This window comes from Delphinapterus leucas, chromosome 1 (genome assembly GCF_059928025.1).
Source record: "Delphinapterus leucas isolate spDelLeu-1000000601 "Yukka" chromosome 1, BTC_Dleu_Yukka2, whole genome shotgun sequence".
In the NCBI taxonomy this organism is placed as follows: Eukaryota; Metazoa; Chordata; class Mammalia; order Artiodactyla; family Monodontidae; genus Delphinapterus; species Delphinapterus leucas.
In genome coordinates this window covers 146,699,386-146,723,750 of record NC_143129.1, presented here as the reverse complement: position 1 = coordinate 146,723,750, position 24,365 = coordinate 146,699,386, and the positions used below count along the sequence as shown (strand labels likewise).

The 24,365-nt window shown below is 40.0% G+C and overlaps 1 protein-coding gene and 1 pseudogene across 9 annotated transcripts in view; one reads left to right on the top strand and one right to left on the bottom strand.

The window, feature by feature from the left end:
- TUT4 (terminal uridylyl transferase 4) overlaps positions 1-13,667 on the bottom strand; it is a 149,590-nt gene extending 135,923 nt beyond the window's left edge. For 5 of the 9 annotated variants that reach the window (XM_089922638.1, XM_022575693.3, XM_022575696.3 and 2 more), the window contains exon 1: positions 13,523-13,667. The gene's annotated coding sequence lies outside the window, so the exon portion shown is untranslated. The remainder of the gene's footprint in view (positions 1-13,522) is intronic. The other 4 variants (XM_022575695.3, XM_022575697.3, XM_022575698.3 and 1 more) reach the window with 1 other exon arrangement.
- Positions 13,668-21,898: 8,231 nt separating this feature from the next.
- On the top strand, positions 21,899-22,926 carry LOC111175427 (HIG1 domain family member 1A, mitochondrial pseudogene; annotated as a pseudogene).
- The last annotated feature ends 1,439 nt before the right edge of the window (positions 22,927-24,365 follow it).

Here is a 24,365-nt window from a genome sequence, read left to right as displayed (position 1 = left end):
TGCAGTACGCGGGCCTCTCACTGCTGTGGCCTCTCCCGTTGCGGAGCACAGGCTCCAGATGCGCAGGCTCAGCGGCCATGTCTCACGGGCCCAGCCGCTCCACGGCATGTGGGATCTTCCCGGACTGGGGCACGAACCCATATCCCCTGCATTGGCAGGCGGACTCTCAACCACTGCACCACCAGGGAAGCCCAGCTCTTTGGTATTTATGTATAACAAAGTAGCTAACACTTTTTAAGTGTTACTTGTTTGTTGGGGAGACAAAGTTTGTCCCACAGGTCCAAAAATTGTGATATGTAACTGTGCTGGTCCTACAACGCTTGTGCTACTAACACCACACTCATTTTGAAATTTCATATACTGTATCCCTTGGAATGGGCCAGGTTATGCTGCAATAACAACCTCTACAACTCAGTGTTTATCACAACATACATTGATTTAACAACTCATGCAAAATCCTCTGTGAATTAAGGTGACTCTCTAAGGCAGCTGTCCTTTATGCATTGGCTCAGCATTCCAAGCTGCTTTAATCTTATGTTACCTCCCATATTAGCAAAACAGAGGGAGAAGGCATAGCACTGCTCACCTTTGCTCACATTACATTTACCAAAAACAGCCACATGGCTGCACCTAACTTCAAGGCAATAAGGAACACAACCCTCAGAATGCCTCAAAATAAAGGAGCAGTAACAAGGCTTATCACATTAGTACAAGGTGAAATAAGGCAGTCTCTTTGTCTCGACCCATGTTACTATTTCCCTCCAATCTCTGTTCAGGGCTAATTTCATGGTCATGTGATCTGTGCAGTTACAAAGGGCTCCATGCTCCGAAAGACGCTGTGCTTGGTTTAAAGCTCTCCTGTCACCAACTTGAAATTCTTAATAATTTTATCTTTGAATCTGTGTTTTGTAGTGAAGCCTAATAGGACAATGGAACATGCACAGGAGCAGGAGATATATGCAAAATGTATACCTTGCCATTCGTTTCCACCTCATTCTCATATAGATTTGGTGATGTCCCGTGAACACAGAATATCGGTGGAGCCATGATATGTGGGGAGTTCAGCAAGACTCAATGTGAATATTAAGTAAGCATGTTGTCTACAACTAAGTAAGCAAGGGTACTAACAGCCCAAGAAGCCACATTTTGTTTGAACCATAACTTGCTTCAAACACAGAGGAAAGGCAATGGAATTCTAAGAAACATGTATGATCAAAAAGCCTATCATGTCTTTTCTTACTCATGTTACTTCCCTGTATTAACCAACCACTTATGCTGAAAGTGACAACACAGAAGGAAAGGGAAAGATAGAGCAAGCCACAGTTCCTTTTCCTTTCAGTCCTGCCAAATCAAAGGTAAAGACTGTTGGTAGAATGTGCAAGTATAAGAAATGAAATAAAAACAGCGAGTAAGCTTTGTGCAGTGTTTTCCCTGTTCTGGTAAGAATGAAATGTATATGTACAAGCTATGAAATTTGAGCAATTCCACGTAAGAGTTAAATAATCATATATTTGCATTTAAATCTGGCATTGCAAAATACAAAGTTGAACAGTAAAATTCATGCTTATTTAACAATTTTAATGTTCTTTATTTACAATGACATTAAAAAGGAAATAAAACGAGCTGAGAGTAAGATCAAAGAAGAAGGAAAAAAACGATGTTTTTGTAACTTTAACAGCACTTTTTTTCCTGCGTTTTGAACTAGTGACCCTGCATTTTTATTCTGCACTAGGCCCTGCAAATTATGTAGCTGTGCTTTTATTTGCTCAGGTAAAAAAATATAAATCTGGAATTAGTTTTAACAAAGACTAATTTTCAACATTCACATATAAGGTGCTCAGTTAAAAGCTGGAGATACAAAGATAAATAATAGGCTCACGTCTAAAAGGGGAGATAGTCATATAAACAAATAATGACAATATTATGTGACACATGCTAAGGAAACCCTGAGGAAAGAACCGAAGAAAAAGGCTTCTACATGGAGATAATATTGAGCTGAGAAAGAATTTCTCACTTAAGAGAAGGAGTAAGACAAGATTTGTATGTACTAGACAAAATATATTTCTAAAACTCTGACAGGTTTTTTAGGATGTAAAATAGCATGCATAATGATGAATACAGGAGATGAACTGGGAATGTAAATTGGTACACATATTTGTACACCAACTCAAGTTTAGACTTTAGCAAAGAGAAGCCATAGATGATAAGCAGAAGAGTAGCACAATTTCTGCTTTAGATTAACTTCTGCAGAACAGGAAGACAGAGAAGAGAGGAAAAGGAGATGTCACTGAAGTAAACAAGAACAGTTATCAATAATAGTAAAAAGTATTAAAAGGTTATTTAGGGGCTTCCCTGGTGGCGCAGTGGTTGAGAGTCCGCCTGCCAATGCGGGGGACACGGGTCCGTGCTCCAGTCCGGGAAGATCCCACATGCCGCGGAGCGGCTGGGCCCGTGAGCCATGGCCACTGGACCTGCGCATCCCGAGCCTGTGCTCTGCAACGGGAGAGGCCACAGCAGTGAGGGGCCTGCGTACCACAAAAAAAAAAAAAAAAGGTTATATAGGGCCTTAACACAAGCAATTTTAGTGGGATTGCGGAGAGGGAAAAGTTGTGTTAAAGTTAAATGGGTTTCTTCCCAGAAGATGCTTCAATATCCTAATAAGCACTGTAAATCTCTAAAAGTGAGATCTAATTTGCAACATTTCCCAGATTTATTTGACTAAAGAAACATTTTTTGCCAGGACCACCTATCAGCATCTCAAAGGACTGTGAGGAACACAAGTTTTATAACATTGTTCTATGAAACAGAAGGCCAACACTGACTGAGAAAGGCAGAGGGCAGTAGAGGGCTTAAGGCCAGGGTAAAACAATACTATGTGAGAAACAGGAAAGAAATCTGACTAAAATACTGCCCAACTGTGTTAAAGACCTAACTACATATATAACACACCAGTCTACTAGTTTATACAATTTACAGATATTTAAGTTCATACTGGGTAGGGGACTGACAGAATGAATATTTCAATAGAGTAAGCAAACACAACAGTAATGGTACTGGTGAGGGGGAAGGATAAAGCCCCAAAGAGGTTATATACAAAGAGATTAGGGATAGATGAGAAAACTAAAGAAATGAGAAAGATGCACATACAGATATTAAGGAGATTTTGGTCAGAAGTAGAACCATTTTTGAACCATATGAGTAGGTGTGTCAAGGAAGGTAGAGTTGAATACCACTGGAATACAGAAATTAAGGAAAAATAAAGTTAAGATGTTAGGTAACCTTCAGTATTATGCTTCCAACTGCCTGATGTGACATCAAAAATTATACCAAAGTATCAGTGAACATAAGGGAGTGACATAGAGGTTCCTAGATTGAAATAACAAAGTCAGGTAAGAAACAGCCAGTAGGGCACCAGTCTTTTTTTTTCTTTGGATTTTTTAATTTAATTTTATTTATTTTTTTATACAGCAGGTTCTATTAGTCATCGATTTTATACACATCAGTGTATACATGTCAATCCCAATCACCCAATTCATCACACCACCAACCCCACCACCCTGCCGCCTTTCCCCCTTGGCAGTATGACACCAGTCTTAAAAGAAGAATTTTAGAGGAGTATAGAAGAATAGACAGACACTATATAGAAAAACATGGGTCTGGTTTTCTGGCTTTGAGGAAGGAGGTGTGAAGGGAACAAGCTACAAACCCCCTAGAGGATTCAGAATAATGGCTCTCAATCATTTTTCTAACCCATCTGAGAAACAGAATACACGGCCAACAGAAATAAAGAGGAACACAAGAATGGGAGGTGGGAAAGGCTAGCTGTGAGTGGTTTAAAAGACCTTCCAAAGTGATTATGAAACACCTTCCTAAGGAGGTGTACCTCTCATATAATGAAAATCACTGGTTTAAAACTGGTACTATCACAGAAAGCTTAAATACAAGTTCCAAACACTAACTACTTTTTACCTGTATGACAGAATTCAAGACACTGTCTCATACCATAAGTTCCTACAAAAAGTCCTGGAGCCCTTACAAAGTTTTCAATTTAAAAAAAAGATTTGTTTAAATAGACATTTCTCCAAAGAACACATTCAGATGGCCAAGAAGCACATGAAAAGCTGCTCAACATCACTAATCATTAGAGAAATGCAAATCACAACTACAATGAGGTATCACCTCACACCAGTTAGAATGGGCAGCATCAGAAAATCTACAAACAACAAATGCTAGAGGGTGTGGAGAAAAGGGAACCCTCTTGCACTGTTGGTGGGAATGTAAATTGATACAGCCACTATGGAGAACAGTATGGAGGTTCCTTAAAAAACTAAAAATAGATTACCATATGACCCAGCAATCCCACTACTGGGCATATACCCAGAGAAAACCGTAATTCAAAAAGACACATGCACCCCAATGTTCACTGCAGCACTATTTACAACAGCCAGGTCACAGAAGCAACCTAAATGCCCATTGACAGATGAATAGATAAAGAAAATATGGTACGTATACAAAATGGAATATTACTCAGCCATAAAAAGGAATGAAATTGGATCATTTGTAGAGACGTGGATGGATCTAGAGACTGTCATACAGAATAAGTCAGAAAAAGAAAAACAAATATCATATATTAATGCATATATGTGGAACCTAGAAAAATGGTACAGGTGAACCGGTTTGCGTGGCAAAAATAGAGACACAGATGTAGAGAACAAATGTATGGACAACAAGGGGGGAAAGTGGTGGTGGGGGATGGTGGTGTCATAAATTGGGAGACTGGGATTGACATATATACTCTAATATGCATAGAATGTATAACTAATAAGAACCTGCTGTATAAAAAAATTAAATAAAATTTAAAAATTTTTTAAAAACAGGTTTGTTTTGAAGATACAGTATCAGCTAATATATGCCTAACATGCCCATTCATTTATCTTTTCACATCTGTAAAGTTAACAGTCTTGCAGTATTTCCACTTTATATATTAATGAGGCACCCTGAGTGTATGACTTGCCTAAAATGACACAAATGGGATTGGTTTATGACAAAAAAGAAGAGACATATTTTTTGGTTCAATACTTAGGCACTAAGGTATGTCCTTAGGCTAAACCAGCAGTTCTCAAACTTTCTGACCTCAGGATGCATTTATACTCCTAAAAATTACCAAGAATCCCAAGAACTTTTGTTTATGTAAGTTATAGCTATTAACACTTACATCATTAGATATTAAAACTGAGAAATTTTTCAAATACAAAATACACTATTAACTCATTCTATGAGGCCAGTATTGCCTTAATACCAAAACCAGACTAAGACGTTACGAGAAAACTATACACCAATGTGTCTTACGAATACAGATGCAAAATCCTCAACAAAATACTAGCAAACCAAATCCAACAACAAAAAGTTATACACCAGGATCAAGTGTATTCTATACCAGGAATGCAAGGTTGGTTCAATATGAAAATCAATGTAATACACCATATTAATAAAATAAAGGACAAAAACCACACAGTCATCTCGAGTGACACAAAAAAAGCATTTGATAAAATCTAACGCCCTTTTACAATAAAAACACTCAACAAATTAGGAATCAAAAGAAACTTTCCTCAATCTGACAAAAAACCCACATGTGACATCATACTTAATGGTGAAAGACTAAACGTTTTCTCCCTTAAGAACAGAAACAAGGATATGCTGTCTTCACGTTTTTTTTAACATTTATCTATTTATTTATTTATTCATTTTGGCCGCGTGGCTTGCAGGATCTTAGTTCCCGGACCAGGGATTGAACACGGGCCGCAGAAGTGAAAGCACCGAGTCCTAACCACTGGACCTCCAGGGAGTTCCCTGTTGTCTTCACTTCTCTTCGACACTGTACCAGCCAGGGCAATTAGGCAAGAAAAAGAAATAAAAAGCATCCAGACTGGAAAAGAAGAAGTAAAACTATCTATATTTGCAGATGACATGATCCCATATGTAGAAAATCCTAAGGAATCCTCAAAAAACCTGTTAGAGCTAATAAATTAGTCCAGCAAGATTACTATCCAAGATCAATATACAAAAATCAATTCTATTTCTACATACTAGCAATGAACAGTCCAGAAGTGAAGTCAAGAAAACAATTCCAGGGCTTCCCTGGTGGCGCAGTGGTTGGAGTCCACCTGCCGATGCAGGGGACATGGGTTCGTGCCCCGGTCCGGGAAGATCCCACATGCCGCAGAGCAGCTAGGCCCATGAGCCATGGCCGCTGAGCCTGCGCGTCCGGAGCCTGTGCTCCACAACGGGAGAGGCCACAACAGTGAGAGGCCCGCGTACCGCAAAAAAAAAAAGAAAAGAAAAGAAAACAATTCTATTTACAATTGGTACTGTAAATTATACCTCAAAGAAAAAGAAAAAGAAGAATACACTATTACACATTCCAATACCATCAAAGTAATAACAAAAGAAGTACAAGATTTTCTTCAAAAATTGACAAGTGGATCCTAAAATGCACACGGAAATGCAAGGGACTCAGAACAGCCAACAATCTTGAAAAGGAAAAGTTAAGTTGGAGAACTCACAACTTCAACTTCGATTTCCCAATTTCAAAACTTCTACAAAGCTACAGTAATCAAGACTGGGTGGTGGGACTTCCCCGGTGGTGCAGTGGTTAAGAATCCTCCTGCCAATGCAGGGGACACGGGTTCGAGCCCTGGTCCGGGAAGATCGCACATGCCGCGGAGCAAATAAGCCCGTGTGCCACAACTACTGAGCCTGCGGTCTAGAGCCCACGAGCCACAACTACTGAGCCCATGTGCCGCAACTACTGAAGCCCTCACGCCTAGAGCCTGTGCTCCCCAACAAGAGATGCCACCGCAACGAGAAGCCCGCGCACCACAAGGAAGAGGAGCCCCCACTCGCCACAAATAGAGAAAGCCCGCGCACAGCAACAAAGACCCAACGCAGCCAAAAATAAATAAATAAATAAAGGGAAAAAAAGGAAAAAAGACTGGGTGGTACTGGCATAAGGACAGACATACAAATCAACGGAGAATCCAGAATCAATTGAGAAGCCAGAAACAAACAGAGACTTTTACGGTCTATTGATTTTCAACAATGACACCAAGATCATTCAACAAGGGAAAGAATAGTCTTGTCAATAAATGGTGCTAGGATAACTGGATAGCCACATGCAAAAGAATGAAGTTGGACCTCTGCCTCACACCACATTCAAAAATTAACTAAAAATGGATCAAAAACCTAAATGTAAAAGCTAAAACTATAAAACTGTTAGAAAAAAACACAGGTGTAGATCTTTGTAATTTTGGCTTATATCTCTTGGATATGACTCCCAAAGCGCAAGAAGAAATAGATAAATAGGACTTTATCAAAATCTAAAACTTGGGTGCTTAAAAAAACATACTCAAGAAAATGAAAAGAATTAAATGGCAGTTCCTCAAAAACTAAACATAGATTTACCACACGATCCAGCAATTCCACTTCTGGGTACATTTCCAAAGAACAGAAAGCAGGGACTCAAACAGATATCTGTACACCCACAGCCACAGCAGCAGTATTCACAATAGCCAAAAGGCAGAAGCAACCAAAGTGTCTATCAACGGATGAATGGATAAACAAAATATGGTATATAAATACAACAGAACATTATTCAGCCTTAAAAAAGAAGCAAATTCCGACACATGCTAAAACGTGGAAGAACCCTGAAGACACTGTGCTAAATGAAGTAAGTCACAAAAGAACAAATATTATATGACTCTAATTACATACAGTAGTCAAATTCATAGAAACAGAAAGTAGAATGATGGTTGCTAGGGGCTGAGGGGAGGGGGGAATGAGGAGTTACTGCTTAAGGGCACAGAGTGTTAGTTTGGGAAAAAGGAAAAAGTTCTAGACATGGATGGTGGTGATGGTTGCACAACACTGTGAATATACACTTAAAAATGGTTAACATGGTAAATTTTATGTTATATATATATTTTGCCAAATTTTTTAAATTTAAAAAAAGAAAATGAAAAGATAACCCACAAAATGGGAGAACATTTTTGCATATCATTTATCTGATAAGGTTCTAGTACGTAGAATATATAAAGAACTCTTACAATTCAACAATAAAAATAATCTAATTTTTTTTAATGAACAAAGGATTTAAATAGACATTTCTCCAAATAAGATATACAAATAGGCAACAGACACATGAAGAGATGCTTAACATCATTAGTCATTAGGGAAGTGCAAATCAAAACCACAATGAGATACCACTTCACCAGCTAGGATGGCAATAATTTAAAAGATGGACAATAACAAGTGTTGGTGAGGATGTGGAGAAATTAGAACCCTCATACATTACTAGCGAAAATATAAGATGGTGCAGCCTCTCAGGAAAATAGTTTGGCAGTTCCTCCATAAAGTTAAACATAAATGTATCAAAACAGTCAGCAATTCCACTCCTGGGTATATATCCAAGAGAAATGAAAACATACATCCTCACAAAAACTTTTACATGAATGTTCAAAGAAACATTATTCATAATAGCCAAAAAGTGGAAATAACCCAAATGTCTATCAAATGATGAATGGATAAACAAAATGTGGTATCTCTATAGAATACATTCCACAGAATGTAGTATTATTCAGCCATAAAAAGGAATGAAGTGCTAATACATGATGTATTATGGACGAACCTTGAAAACATTATGCTTAGTGAAAGAAGCCAGGCACAAAAAGCCACATGTTATATGACTCTATTCACATGAAATATCCAGAATAGGCAATTCCAAAGACAGAATGAGACAGAAAGCAGTTTAGTGGCTGCCAAAAGCTTGAGGTGGGGGGGGATGCAGGGTGATTGCTAATGGGCACAGGGTTTCTTTTGGTAAGATGAAAATGTTCTGGAATTAAACAGTAGTGATGGTTACATAACCTTACGAATATACACTGAACTGCAAGCTTTTTTTTTTTTTTTGGTCACGTAATGCAGCATATGGGATCTTAGTTCCCCAACCAGGGATCAAACCCGTGTCCCCTGCATTGGAAGCGCGGAGTCTTAACCGCCAGACTGCCAGGGAAGTCCCTGAACTGCATGCTTTAAAAAGGTGAGTTTTATGGTACTGTAAATTATATCTCAAAGAAAAAGAAAAAAAGAATACACTATTACACATTCCAATACCATCAAAGTAATAATGTTTTCACATTTATCTATCACTCTACATTCCAGATGAGAAAATGAAAGGGGAAAAGGTAAATATCTTCTTAATATTACTATGAAAACAGTTACGACTCAGAGACCTCCAAAAGGTCCCCAAACATAGTTTGAATACCGCTGACCTAAACTAACCCTCAGCACAAGACTGCAGCTATTTATAGTTAATGACCAATCAATTTTAATGTTAATTAAATTATTTAAACTACAGTGTACAGCTGAGACTGACAAAATGCAATCAGATTTCATTATCATCTTAATTCATACTTTATGTTCTTAACAAAACATTTTTTGACAACCTATGCGACTATACTGAATTTAACATCCTCTGCATACTAAATTTTGACAACCTAAGCTTAAGGTGCAACATAGTATAGTGGTTAAGAGCTCTAACTCTAGACTCAGACACCCTGAGTTCAAATCCTGGCTCAGCAGCAAACTAGCTCTGAGATCTTATCCAAGGTATTTAGTCTTTCTGCAGCTACTTTCCTCACCTATAAATACTGATAATGTAAAAGGAGTTGTTGCGAGGGCCGATGAATACCTCTAAGATCTTTAGCAATAAATTAATACATAGTAACTATGCAGTAAGTTACCTATTATCATTGTAAATCAAATACCCATTTAAAACAACCAGATTATTGTGTGTCTTACAAAATACCTAATTTTTGAAAATATAGATTGCTTTGTATAAAGATCAGTAGGACTTTGCTCATCTTTACTGATGAACACCGAGCTTGTATGAATCCTGCCTCTGCTTTCCAGCCCACATTCCCCAATGCCCTATGTTATTGCTTTCCAGTGGTAAACTAGAAAGCAGTCAACTAACCCAAGCCAAGGAGTGAAAACACTTCCTGTGTAACCATAACAAGGTGATTTCTCCCAGAGTTATTTTTACCTCAAAAGACTCCTCTAAGAAATTAAACATTCTTAGACAATAAGACTTGGATCACAGGATCCTCAAAGAACCAGTCTGGAATACAGCAACCAGAGAGAGGAGAAGAGAGCAGCATACAAAAGATGGCTTCACTATCCAATGAAAACAAGGGTAAATCTATTGATGGAGAAGCCAAGGAGAAAGAAATACTAAAATAGGAATCAAAAAACATAATTTTAATTACAGCTCAACCACTATCCCACTTGGTGATCTCACTTTACACGAAAAAAATCCAAAGGTCTTCATTTAACATACACAATAATCTTCACAATCTTCCAGGTACTTCAAACCATTTCTCTCACCACTCTATCCATAGCTCCTCAATTCATACCACACTGAATTTCTCACTCTCCCCTAAACACCAAGCCCTATTACAACTTACCACCTTCACACACATTATTCCTTTACTTTGGAATGGCCTCCAGTGTATCCCCTTCTCCACCTAGAAAACTCCTACTCATCCCTCAAGAGCCGGCTTCTTCCCTCCGAACTCCCATAATCTAGTGTGTTGCAATTTACCTGTACATATTACATGACTGAGTTCCCTGAAGCAAGAGGTTGTCTTCAATAATTTTATATCTCTAAAACCTAGCAATGTCTAGCATAAAGTACAAATGCAGATGTTTGAAGAAATAAATGATTAAATGATGAATGAACAAGCAACCTTAGGCAGTTTCTCCTATAAAATTGGGAGAACACTTGATACATCTGAGAAGCAACATGACATATATAATAGGAAGAACGCACAGAGCTGCTTTCAATCTTTCTAACTCTATGCTCTTATGCAAATTAACCTGAGTCAGAGATTCCTCATTTATAAAACAGTTTTCATAGGGTTGTTACACTGAACAAGTGAAAAAAATACATAAACATGTCTAGCACAATGCCTGAAACAAAACAGGTAAATCTTAGTGTAAAAAAATTCTAATTTACTTAGTTCAGTGTAATTAATCTTAATTCCTCTAAGAAGAAAAAAGTCTATATCCTGCTTTACTCCCCTTGCCTATTTGTCTTTCTAGAACTGTTCTTTTTTAGAACATATTTCTATCTGCAGTAACAATCAACTGAATTCAAGCACTTGTAGTTTATGTTAGGAAGTAACACATCTCACTGAATTTGTTATATCAAAATGGTCTTTTTTTAAGGATAAACAAAATTTACTGGCATCAGCATTTACAGGTAAGTCTTATTTATAGTTTCTCTGAAACCAGAAACTTTCTGCAGAAATAAAATTCATACACCTTTGTCTACACAAAGATCCTGATTTGACATTATATGAAGAACACAACATAATTAATCCTGCTTATTGTGCATGTCAAGGTTAACTTTGAGGTCAAAAAGAGTCATCCAATTACTCTTACTAAAATGACTCTACTCTGAGAACTAATAAAAATTCTCTTTAAACAGCTTTTTATTAATCAGACATTTACAATTACAAATAAAAATTTTTATTTTAAAAGGTCTGAAATTATAATGTAGACACTATACTGTTCCAGCTACATTAACTAAAACTAAATGTAATTCTAGATGTGATTTAGGATTTACAATATTGAACTAAACTTATGTGCATCATAACATCTTGTTAGTTTATCTGTATTACTAACAACTTGACCTAGGACAATGAAAAGACTTTAATTTCCTTTTTGTATTTAGATATTTGCTAGACTTAAAACACTAAATGTCAATAACTTTCACTTCCGCTTCTGTATTATTTCAAGGAAGCTTTATTTTTTCATTTTCCACACAAGTCAAATGAAAAATTACAACCAGCAGGAAAATTTATCCAAAATAGCTCTTTTTAAAAAAGTAACTATTTTGTTTGTATTAAATATCATCTTTTTAAAGCATAAAACAACTTAAAATTCTTATCTTCCCCAAAGTATACGGTTTTTAAGAAGCACTCTTTAAAATTTGTTTATAAAAGGATCATAATACACTAGACACTAGTGAATTCATTAATTATCTTAAGCACAGTTTTCTAAAAGAATATTTCAAAACTTTATAAGTTGTGACTAATCAGTACTAGGATGCAATATAGTGCAGCAATTTCTAAGGAGACATACAGCGTTCTGAGCCTAAAACAAATTTCAGCGTACATTTTACTCATATACAGAACACGCTGATAGTAACAACAACAAAAAAAACTTTTAAAAAAAACCATCCTACAATTCACCACCTTGATACGGCATTCTCTCTAAATTATCATAACCAGTTGCAATTATCCAATTTTATTAGCTAATAGTTCTCATTATTTTAAAAACAGAAAAAGGATATGTTCCGTTTCACCAAGTGTTACACATTTCGCTACTACAAGACTGGATGGGGGGGCGATCTTTGGAAACAAAAGGTAACCTGATCCGCTCCAGCTAATTATTAAATGCATGCCAACAATACACAATTCGAATTGCACTTCTGGACACTAAGGAGATCACAAAAGGGAGTAAAACGTCAAATGTGTAAGGAACTACTTTTGTATGAAAAATATATCGAAACGAAGAAACATGGTATACCGAAACTAAGACCTCGCGCAAGGTACAAAATTCATCTGATTAAAAATCTGATAATCTTCTAAAAAGAAAGTATTTAATCAACGTTGTTAAGATAACACTAATTCACCACATTCAGGTACGACTTGAAATCCCGATGATGTCTTTCTTTCAGGTCTAAATATCTCATTCTTTTGCAATCCGTATACCAGAAGGACCTGAAACCTCTCGCGGAGGCGTACAACACACTCGGCGAGTGCTGTCTGTTTACAAATACGAATCTCAGTTTCCCACGTCAAAAGCGTTCATTACCACCATTCGACCGGGGGGCGGGGGAGAGAGAAGGCGGGCGAGCAAGAAGCGATATCCTCACAGACATCTCTACGTTCTCTCCTCCCGACAAGGGCGAGCCCGGAAAAAAATGTTTATTATGTATTATATGCGTGTTTGTGTATTTACATGTTATATACGTACGTCTATATCTAAGCAGGGGTGAAAGAAAAGGCACACATGACAAGGAATCATACTGGACCCCAGAAAATGTTCACTCCTATCCCGTTAACTCAAAATCCGCTGCCCGGGTCTACAGGTTTCAGCTCAGGGGCCGAGCGCCCCAGCCTCGCTGTGGAGTTCGGCCCCAAAGCTCCCCGATGCCCTCCTCAGGAAGCCCAGGCCGCCGCCCCTACCTCCCTTATCTCTGCCTTCCCCTGGGACACCCGAAGCGCATTCCGGCAAAGAAAGAAGTGTCAGGCCCCAAGAGGACGGCTGACACGGGCTCGGGCCGGGCCCACGACACCTGCGAGCCGCAGCACCTGAGGGCGAAGAGGGGGCCGCCCGGCCTGCCCCGAGCACACCCCCTTGGGCGCCGGGTGCTGCGCCGCGGCCGGAACCTCCGTACCTGCGAGGCCCGCGAGCTACAGGCGCGCGCGGCGCCTCCTCATCTCAGTGGCTCCCGCTCCGCCTCCGCCTCCCGCTGCCGCCGTCACTGCCGCCGCCGCTGGAGGCCAGGACACGACGAGCTCAGGGCACCACCGCCATGTCCGCCGCGCCGCGAACTGCATTGTGGGGGGGAAGGGATGGGGAGGGGGAGGAGAGAGGGGGAGAGAAAGAGGAGGACCCGCTGAGGGGAGGGGGCCGAGAGAGAAGGGGAGCCGGGGGAGAGGGGGAGGGGAGAGAGGGACGGAGCCCCGAATGGAGTCTTGACCCGGGCAGGGGTAGGGAATAGATGCGCAGGAAACCCCGGAGAAGAGGCGCAGAGGGAAGAGTTTGGGGGTGCCCCCTCCCTCCGTTTTGGGGTCCCCTGGGCACTGGTTAAACCGGGGTGGGGGGTAGTAAACACCAATGGGGGTGGGGCTACGTTCGGGGCCTTGTGGTAGAGACGGCGAACAATGGGGAGGAGGGAAACAACGCCGAGGTGAGAGGGCAGCGCACTCACACTCACGCTGAGGGAAGGGGCGAGCGCGCGAGGACACTCTTTAGCCCGCGGAGAGGGGGCGGGGCCCTCTAGCGCTGGGGGAAGGTTGAAGTCACAACGGGCTCGCAGGGAGGGGCGGGGCCACCGAACGAGGGTCGCGAAGTCCATCTCCCCCGCTGGGCCCTCCTGGGGAGCGGCGCGAGGACGCTGGCGTGCTTGAGGAGGCCGGGGTCGCGGGCACTGCCGCGCCGCTCAGGTTGGCTTCCTGGGCTGTGGACCTCCCTACGGAGGCCCCCAAGCGGGAAGAGGGCCCGAAAGCCGTCCCCCAGGGGAAGGAAGCCCCGGCCTTGGACGTGCACCTCTGAGCCTGGCTTACGGAACTGACCCGGCCCGCGCCTCCGCGGACCCTTGGCGGCTAGAGCGGGCTTCTGAACACCAGCGAGTAGGTAGACAGGGGAATCCTCCCGGGTCGCCCCACCATTCCCCGCCTATTCACTTTGCCACCAGCCCACCGAAGCTGGAATCCTTTTCTTTTAAAGTGCAGCCAATTCTGGAGTTAAGGAGCTCGAGAGAAATCACAAGAGTATCCCACCCTCCACCCCGGTAAAAGATTTAAGAAATCATTTATTTAGTTTCACGTGGGTTTGGAATCAACTACCATCCATGAGCCTTCTCCCCCTCTTGCTTTTAATGTAGGTTCCTCCACATAGTAATTAAAAGTCCCGATCGGAAAGGATAGTTTGGTTAATTTTTTTTAAGATCCCAGCCTTGGAGATTATTCAACCACCCTCTAACCTCAAAGCTGGTCAAGTCACACAACTACAGTCCTTGCATTTGACACATGCTGAGGCAGGAAAAGGATATGATAGGTTGGACGTGGGGGAAAATGCAAAATCTTAAGTCTTTACAAGATGCTGCCTTATAAAATTTCTCATGATGTGACTCAGAGGCTGGGGCCTGTAAAAGTTTACAGAAGGCCTCTCTGCAGAATCCGTCTTCTTTGCACCCCAGAACTGGATATTTCTTATTTGTGTATTTATGCCTACATGAATCTGAAGCTTGGTGAGAAGGGACCACTAAGTGCTAGTCACTGAGCTAGGGAGTTCACATATTTTACCATTTAATTCTTATAACAGGGAATTCCCTGCCGATCCAGTGGTTAGAGCTCCGCTTCCACTGCAAGGGGCTCGGGTTCCATCCCTGGTCAGGGAACTGGGATCCCAAAAGCGGTGTGGCCAAAAAAAAAATTAAAACAATCCCATGAGGTCCGTGCTACTGCTCTCATTTATAAATGAGAAAATTAGAGCTCTGAGAATTAAGTATCAATACATTTTACTCTACCTGTCTCATGCCAGGGCGCTCCAGTGTAGTGCGTACAGTAGTGGATTTCAAGTCAAAAGAGCTCTACCTGGCTTCAGCACTTATCAGTTGTTTGACTTTGGCCAAATACACCCTCTGAGTTTCTTTATCTGTAAGTTTTCAACGGCAGAATACCTACTTGACAGAGAGGATGTAAGGAAAGTAGCAGGTCCCAAATTTAAAGCCTGTAGAGACATTAAGATGATACTAACATCTTAGTTGCAGAGGAGAGCATGTTAAATTCCACTTGAGTGAGGGTTTAATGGAAGAGGTAGAAGCTGAACCTTGGAGGTTTGCCTACTATGTGCCGGACACAAGTCTGTGATTCGGAGAACATCATTTTGTCTAGAGTGTACAGAAGATAATGAGTCTGAAAACAAAGGCTGGGGCCAGACTGAGAATCCCAGTGCCTCTCTGCTCTTATCCCTTCCAGCTAATGCTCTTCTACCACCTTTCCTATTCCTCAAGATCCAGCTCAACTCCTACCTCCTTTATTAAATCATCTTGATCACCACCCCTGCACACATCGCTGAATGTGATTCCTCCATTCTCTGAATCCCTACACATTACTTTTATGAGTCTGACTCCAATAAATTATCAACCTGAGTGCAAATACTTAGCATGTGTATTCCTTATAATGCCTACGTACTCATTGAATGGAATTTTGGCAACTATACTCTTGCTTATCATCACAATAGAACACACGTATAGAGCAAGTATTTCTACGCAAAAAACGAGGGAACTTAGGGTATAAGAGACTTAATTAGTGGCCAGGGTCATACAGTAAGTCACAGGCAGGCCTAGAATACCAGTTCTGTGTTCTTTCCATTGAATCACCAACATCTTAATGAGAAATTAAATGGTAAATATCTGACGGCTCTGTATAAATACACTAAGGACTTGTATCTGATACTGCGCTGTATATATATACTAAGGACTTATATCTGATACTTGCAAGGAAGACCTCATGATTGTGGTTAAGTCTCCAAATTTAGCCTTCCAGTTCAGAAGTTCGGGGAGCTCAATTTCACCCAAACTCAGGTGAAAATTACTTACAGCAAAAATCTTATTTCATCATATGTAATGAGGACTATAATTGCCCAATGGATCAGTATTCATATTCTGTTCTCTTCCTCGGTGATAGGAAAACGCAATCCAAAAATCATCATATTGGATGAAAAGGTGATTTGGTGAGTAAATTAAATCAGAACAAGAAAGGTACCTTAGAGATAAGTCTGCTGAAACCAAGATCTACTGGTAAATCATAAAGGGAACAAATCATAAAAGGCCATGTATGTTATTCAAAAAAACAGGTTTTATCCTGTAGTTAATGGGGAGTTACTGAACATTCATAAGTAAGGGAGAGATATGATCAGATCTGCTAAAGTTTTTTTTCTGAGGCTCCTTTTTTTTCTATATACCTGACTTCTTCAAGGAGAGAGACTTCAGTGGTTGGTAACCTTTTACAGACCCTGACTGATGATAAGCTCCAGTCAAAAAGAGTCTCATAATGTGGTCCTAACCATGTCTTCTTCACCTGTGTATTCCCAGCACCCAGAACAATTCTGATGCTCAGAAAGTACCTGGAAATTGCTTGTTGACACTCTAAGTTGTCTGTAAAGCAGATGATAAGTTCAAAGTTTAAAATTATTGTGATTCTTAAAAATAGCATGCATGCGGGCTTCCCTGGTGGCACAGTGGTTGAGAGTCCGCCTGCCGATTCAGGGGACGCGGGTTCGTGCCCCGGTCCGGGAAGATCCCCCATGCCGCGGAGCGGCTGGGCGCGTGAGCCATGGCCGCTGAGCCTGCGCGTCCGGAGCCTGTGCCCCGCAATAGGAGAGGCCACAACAGCGAGAGGCCCGCGTACCGCAAAAAAAAAAAAAAAAAAAAAAAAAAGAAAATAGGCAATACCAGAGCCTCTAAGGCTCACCTCAAAGATAGTGTAAAGGATCGATTTCTTTTTGTCTTTTTGCATTCTTAAAATTAAATAAGCTAAAATATGTTTAAATGCCTATTTCGTAGTAAACATTCAACAAAAATTAATTCCCTTTCTCCTTAAAATCAAGTTTCTTCTCAGCTGCCCCAGTGTGGATTTAATGTGCCCACAGACTCACACTAGCACATGTGAGTACTTGCTACCCATTGATTCCATTTAATTTGTTCTGAGGATTCATTGTGTGGAATTTTTAACTACAGCCATACCCTTTAGTGTACTTCCTTGAAGTGTTAAAAACGGTCTGTTGGGGCTTCCCTGGTGGCGCAGTGGTTGAGAGTCCTGCTGCCAATGCAGGGGAAACGGGTTCGTGCCCCAGTTCGGGAAGATCCCACATGCCGCGGAGCGGCTGGGCGCGTGAGCCATGGCCGCTGAGCCTGCGCATCCGGAGCCTGTGCTCCGCAATGGGAGAGGCCACAATAGTGAGAGGCCCGCGTACCGCCAAAAAAAAAAAAAGGTCTGGTTTTTTTTTTTCAAGGAGGCTTTTTCTTTAATGTGCATAAGATCTGAGAGTTAGAAAAGACATTAGAGTTCATATAGTTGGATATATCAAGAACATAGATACAGGCCAGGAAATGATGCTATAATTGTAGCCTAGGACCACATTATAAGAGCCACATATGCCATTTTTAAAAATGGCCTTTTTCCTGAAGTTAACGTCACAGAACATTTGCAAGCAAGGCAGAGAGATGATCAGACCTGCTTTCTACAGCAAAATTTACATGCTATGCAGCCCAGGTCCCAGGCACAGAAACTTGTTTTGTTATTTTTATTTTTATTTTTTAACCATACAAGCTAGTTGTATTTTATCAACAGGATGCCACAAAGGACCACAGTAAAACCAGACTGAAAAGGCTAGATCCAAGATGGTGGGCAAAGTAGGCTAAAGGTCACGCTTTCCTTGCCTTGATTTATCTCTGTGTTTCCATACCAACCCCTGAGAGCTGAAATACACTTGCCCTGATTTATCTCTGTGTTTGTTTCAAAATACCTCCTGGTATTGGCAGAGATGCTTTGCAGCTGTATTTTAAGAGATACGTGCTTTGAGAGATATACAATGGTCAACTGCTCCTAACCAGCTTTGACTTGATCACAGGAATGTTCCTGCTCAGATGAAACATGGAGGTATCTGAAAGTTACCTTCACTTCATTACGATGCTAAGATCTCCACCCAAAGTGGGGATTTGTACTCTTCTAGGGACAGTTGGTGCATGAAAAGGAACATGAAAGACTGTGCATGCCCCAGCTGTCCATGAAAATCTCTGCTCCTTTCCTAGAGCTCTGTTGACCTGTTTGCTTAAAATTCCCTTACTCCTCTCCCTTTGGAGAGAGGTGCTTTTAGAGCATGAGCTCCCCTTCTCCATTCTCTGGCCATTGAATAAAAAAGCCTGTCTTGCTTGTACCAACCTCAGTTTCATTATTGGCAGTGTGAAGCTGAGTGAGAAAGAGCTCCCTGATAGAGCCAGGGGATCTTCAGTTCAGCTAGGGCCCCAAGAGGGGGGCCTCGAATCTAATTCGGTAACACAATTTCTGTTTGAATATTTGTACTTAATAGAGAGCTCATTTCTCCCCACATTTATCTATGCTAGATGTTAGAAGTTTTTCCTTTACTGAGCTGAAATCTTTCTACTATAATGTCTTTTTTTTTGGTAATTCTTACCTCAAGAGTAACACCATGTCTCTTTTTCTTCATATATAAAAACAAGGATGTGAACTAGATGAACTAGGGCAGGAAAAGTGTCTAAAGGTCTTTAATTCTGACATGAACTCCCTTTAAGTCAGCTATTTTACTTTCTCTAAATCAAATCTTCTCCCCCCTTTTTCTCCAAAACAAAAATAAGATCCAACTCCATTCTAACAATTTCCTTATGACCAATTCTAGTGTGTTAGGACAATCTGCACTCTGATTCATCGTTGTATCCTATAAAATGTCATGCATTCTGTCCAGAAGTAAATCTTCACATATATGGTCAAATGATTTTTGATAATGGTGCTGATACCATTCAATGGGAAAAAGTCTTTTTGACTGGGAAAATGGTGCATGGATAGTCACATTGCAAAAGAATGAAGTTGGACCCTTACCTAACACCATATGAAAAAATTAACTCAAAATGGATCTGAGACCTAAGTGTAAGACCTAAAATAATAAAACTGTTAGATAAAAATATAGGGCAAAACCTTCACAACATTGGATTTGGCAGTGACTTCTTGGATATCACACCAAAGGCACAGGCAACAAACAAAATATGGACAAATTGGACTTCAAGAAAATTAAATTTTTGTGCACAAAAGACAGTATCAACAGAGTAAAAAGGCAACCCACAGAATGGGAGAAAATGTTCACAAATCATATATCTGATAAGGAATTAATATCTACAATATAGAGAGAACTAAAACTCAACAACAAAAAAACAAACAACCTGATTCAAAAACAGGAAAAGGACCTGAATACACATTTCTCTGAAGAAGATTTACAAATGACCGGTATGCACATGAAAAGATGTTCAACATTGCCAATCATTAGGGAAATGCAAATCAAACCTATAATGAGATACCATTGTATCTCACACCCATTAGGATGGCTACTATCATAAAACAAAAAACAAAAAAACTAGAAACTAACAAGTGTTGGTGAGTATGTAGAGAAATTAGAATGCTGTACACTGATGGTTGGAATGTAAAAAGATATAGCTGCTGTGGAAAACAGTATAGTGTTTCCTCAAAAACTTAAAAATAGAATTACCATATAGGAACTTCCCTGGTAGTGCAGTGGTTAAGACTCCGCCTGCCAATGCAGGAGACATGGGTTCAAGCCCTGGTCTGGGAAGATCCCACATGCCATGGAGCAACTAAGCCCATGTGCCACAACTACTGAGGCTGTGCTCTAGAGCCCGTGAGCCACAACTACTAAGCCCGTATGCCACAGCTACTGAAGCCTGCGTGCCTAGAGCCCATGCTCCACAACAAGAGAAGCCACTGCAATGAGAAGCCCGCACTTTGCAACAAAGAGTAGCTCCCACTTGCCACAACTAGAGAAAGCCCACATGCAGCAACGAGGAACCAATGCAGCCAAAAATAATTAATTTAAAAAAAAATAAAAAGACTCCATGCTCGCGATGCAGGGGGCCCAGGTTCAATCCCTGGTCAGGGAACTAGATCCCACATGCATGCTGCAACTATGGAGTTGGCAAGCTGCAACTAGGGATCCCACCTTCCACAGCTAAGACCAGCACAACCAAAAACAAAAATTCTAGAAACACTGACTCCTTCTTTTAAAACAAACAAACAAAAAAGAATTACCATATAATTCAGCAATTACACTTCTGGGCATATACTCCAAAGACTTGAAAACTGGGTACCAAAGAGGTATTTTACACCCATATTCATAGCAGCATTATTCACAATAGCTAAAAAGTGAAAGCAACCCAAGTATTCATTGACAGATGAATGGATAAGCAAATGTGGTATATACATGTAATGGAATATTATTCAGCCTTAAAAAGAAAGGAAATGCATACCTAGGAATAAACCTACCTAAAGAGGAAATGACATATACTCAGAAAACTGTAAAACACTGATGAAAGAAATCAAAGATGACATAAACAGATGGAGAAATATACCATGTTCTTGGATTGGAAGAATCAATATTGAGACAATGACTATACTATGCAAAGCAATCTACAGATTTAATGCAATCCCTATCAAATTACCAATGGCATTCTTCACAGAATTAGAACAAAAGCTTTTACAATTTGTATGGAAACACCAACAACCCCAAATAGCCAAAGCAATCTTGAGAAAGAAAAACGGAGCTGGAGGAATCAACCTCCCTGACTTCAAACTATACTACAAAGCTACAGTAATCAAAACAGTATGGTACTGGAACAAAACCAGAAATATAGATTAATGGTACAGGATAGAAAGCCCAGAGATAAACCTGCACACATATGTTCACCTAATTTATGACAAAGGAGGCAAGAACATACAATGGAGAAAAGACTGCCTCTTCAATAAGTGGTGCTGGGAATACTGGATAGCCACATGTAAAAGAATGAAATTAGAACATTTCCTAACACCATACACAAAAATAAACTCAAAATGGATTAAAGACCTAAATGTAAGACCAGACACTATAAAACTCTTAGAGGAAAAAGTAGGAAAAACACTCTTTGACATAAACCACAGCAAGATCTTTTTTGACCAACCCCCTAGAGTAATGAAAATAAAAACAAAAATAAACAAATGGGACCTAATTAAACTTAAAAGCTTTTGCACAGCAAAGAAAACGATAAACAAGATGAAAAGACAACCCTCAGAATGAGAGAAAATATTTGCAAACGAAGCAACAGACAAAGGATTAATCTCCAAAATATACAAACAGCTCACGCAGCTCAATATCAAAAAAACAACCCAATCCAAAAATGGGCAGAAGACCTAAATAGACATTTCACCAAAGAAGACATACCGAGAAGCCAGTAGGAGACTGTGATGTCGTGCCGTTGTCTGAAGATTCTTCAATCACTATGTCAAGTGACACAGATGTTTCTCTTTCTTCATACGATGAAGATCAGGGATCTAAACTTATCCAAAAAGCTAGAGAGGCACCATTTGTCCCCATTGGAATGGCAGGTTTTGCAGCAATCTTTGCATATGGATTATATAAATTGAAGAGCAGGGGCAATACTAAAATGTCTGTTCACCTGATCCACATGCACGTGGCAGCCCAAGGCTTTGTTGTGGGAGCAATGACTCTTGGTATGGGCTATTCCATGTATCAAGAATTCTGGGCAGAACCTAAACCTTAGAAGAGGAGATGCTGTCTTGGTCTTGGTGGTGCTTGCTTTAGTTAGACATCTCATATTGAGGTTATATGTTTATGTTGAAAATAAATTCTGTGGGTCGGACAATAACATGATAATTTGAATATTGGCTTCCTTTCTTGCAGGCTTGATTTGCCTAGTGACTAGTTCACTAGCTAGGTCTTTCAGGGGAGTCAGATTAGCACAAAAACATGTCACTTTTAAATGCACTTGATAGTGGTACACTGTCCACCTTCTTAAACTCTTCTGATAAAATTAGTTGTAAAGAGGACAACATGTCAAACCTGAAAATGCTCCCAGTTGCTGCAGAATATCATATGCTTTTGATGTAATGTAGGAATCCTATTTACCCCAGTTAATTTAACTCTTTCTCACTGCCTTGTGGACTGAGTACTGTTTTTAAGGTCTGGTTGGCTCTTGAAGAACCCTTTCAGAACAGTGCACGGAATACAACATTATAAACCTCCCAGCAACTATGTGTGTGTTTTTAAACCAAACCTAAAGAGCTGGTAACAGTTGCTTTGAAGTAGTATCTGTTTCAGAATCATAGTTGTAAACATGAGAATAACTTAACTGTAGATCCCCGTTTAGCTGTTTTGTAATTGCAGAATTATAGTTTGCTGCTGTTATCTTAGAATAATTTTTAAATGGCATTTTGAAATAGAAGTGTGTATTTTAAGTGCTAATGCAAAGGTAAATGAAAAATACTTTTTAAATGTGTGCAGTCTGTTTATTTTCTCTGAAAGAATCATAAATGTTAAACTAAATAAATTGCCTGTAATGGAAGTGATTTATGAGCAAGCTGGATTGGTCAGACATTATACAAACTTTGGTATACTACAGAATGCTTTGTTGTACTTGTGAGATTCTCTTGTCTAACCCGAATTTACATTCCATGGTGATAACATGGTAAATGTATTGTTATTAAAGTAAGTGAACACACACACACAAAAAAAGAAGACATACAGATGGCCAAGAGGCACATGAAAAGATGCTCGGCATCACTAATCATTAGAGAAATGCAAATCACAACTACAATGAGGTATCACCTCACACCAGTCAGAATGGCCGTCATCAAAAAATCTAGAAACAATAAATGCTGGAGAAGGTGTGGAGAAAAGGGAACCCTCTTACACTGTTGGTGGGAATGTAAATTGATACACCGACTGTGGAGAACAGTATGGAGGTTCCTTAAAAAACTAAAAATAGAACTACCATATGACCCAGCCATCCCACTACTGGGCATATACCCTGAGAAAACCATAATTCAAAGAGTCATGTACCCCAATGTTCACTGCAGCTCTATTTACAATAGCCAGGACATGGAAACAACCTAAATGTCCATCGACAGATGAATGGATAATTACTCAGCCATAAAAAGGAATGAAATTGGGCCATTTGTAGAGATTTGAATGGACCTAGAGTCTGTCATACAGAGTGAAATAAGCCAGAAAGAGAAAAACAAATATCATATATTAAGGCGTATATGTGGAATCTAGAAAAATGGTACAGATGAACCTATTTGCAGGGCAAGAATAGAGGCATAGACGTAGAGAACGTACATGTGGACATGGGGGGGAAGGGAAGGGTGGGACAAACTGGGAGATTAGGATTGTCATATATACACTACCATGCATAAAATATATAGCTAGCGGGAACGTCCTATAAAGCACAGGAAGTTCAGCTCGGTACTCTATGATGACCTAGATGGGTGGGATGGTGGGAGGGGGGACAGGAGGTCCAAGAGGGAGGGGATATATGTATACATATAGCTGATTCACTTCATTGTAGAGCAGAAACTAACACAATATTGTCCTCCAATATTGTACTTTTAAATTATACTCCAATTTAAAAAAAAAAAGGGAAATTCTACATATGCTACAACATGGATGAACCTTAATGACACTGTGCTAAGTGAAATAAGCCAGTCACAAAAAGACAAATACTGTGTGATTCTACTTACATAACGTACTTAGAATAGACAAAATCATAGAAAGTAGAATGGTGGTTGCCAGGGACTGGGGAGAGGGGAGAATGAGGAATTACTGTTTAATAAGTATAGCGTTTCAATTTTGCAAGATGAAAAAAGTTCTGGAGATGAATGGTGGTGATGGTTGCACAACAATATGAATGTATTTAATGCTACTGAACTGTA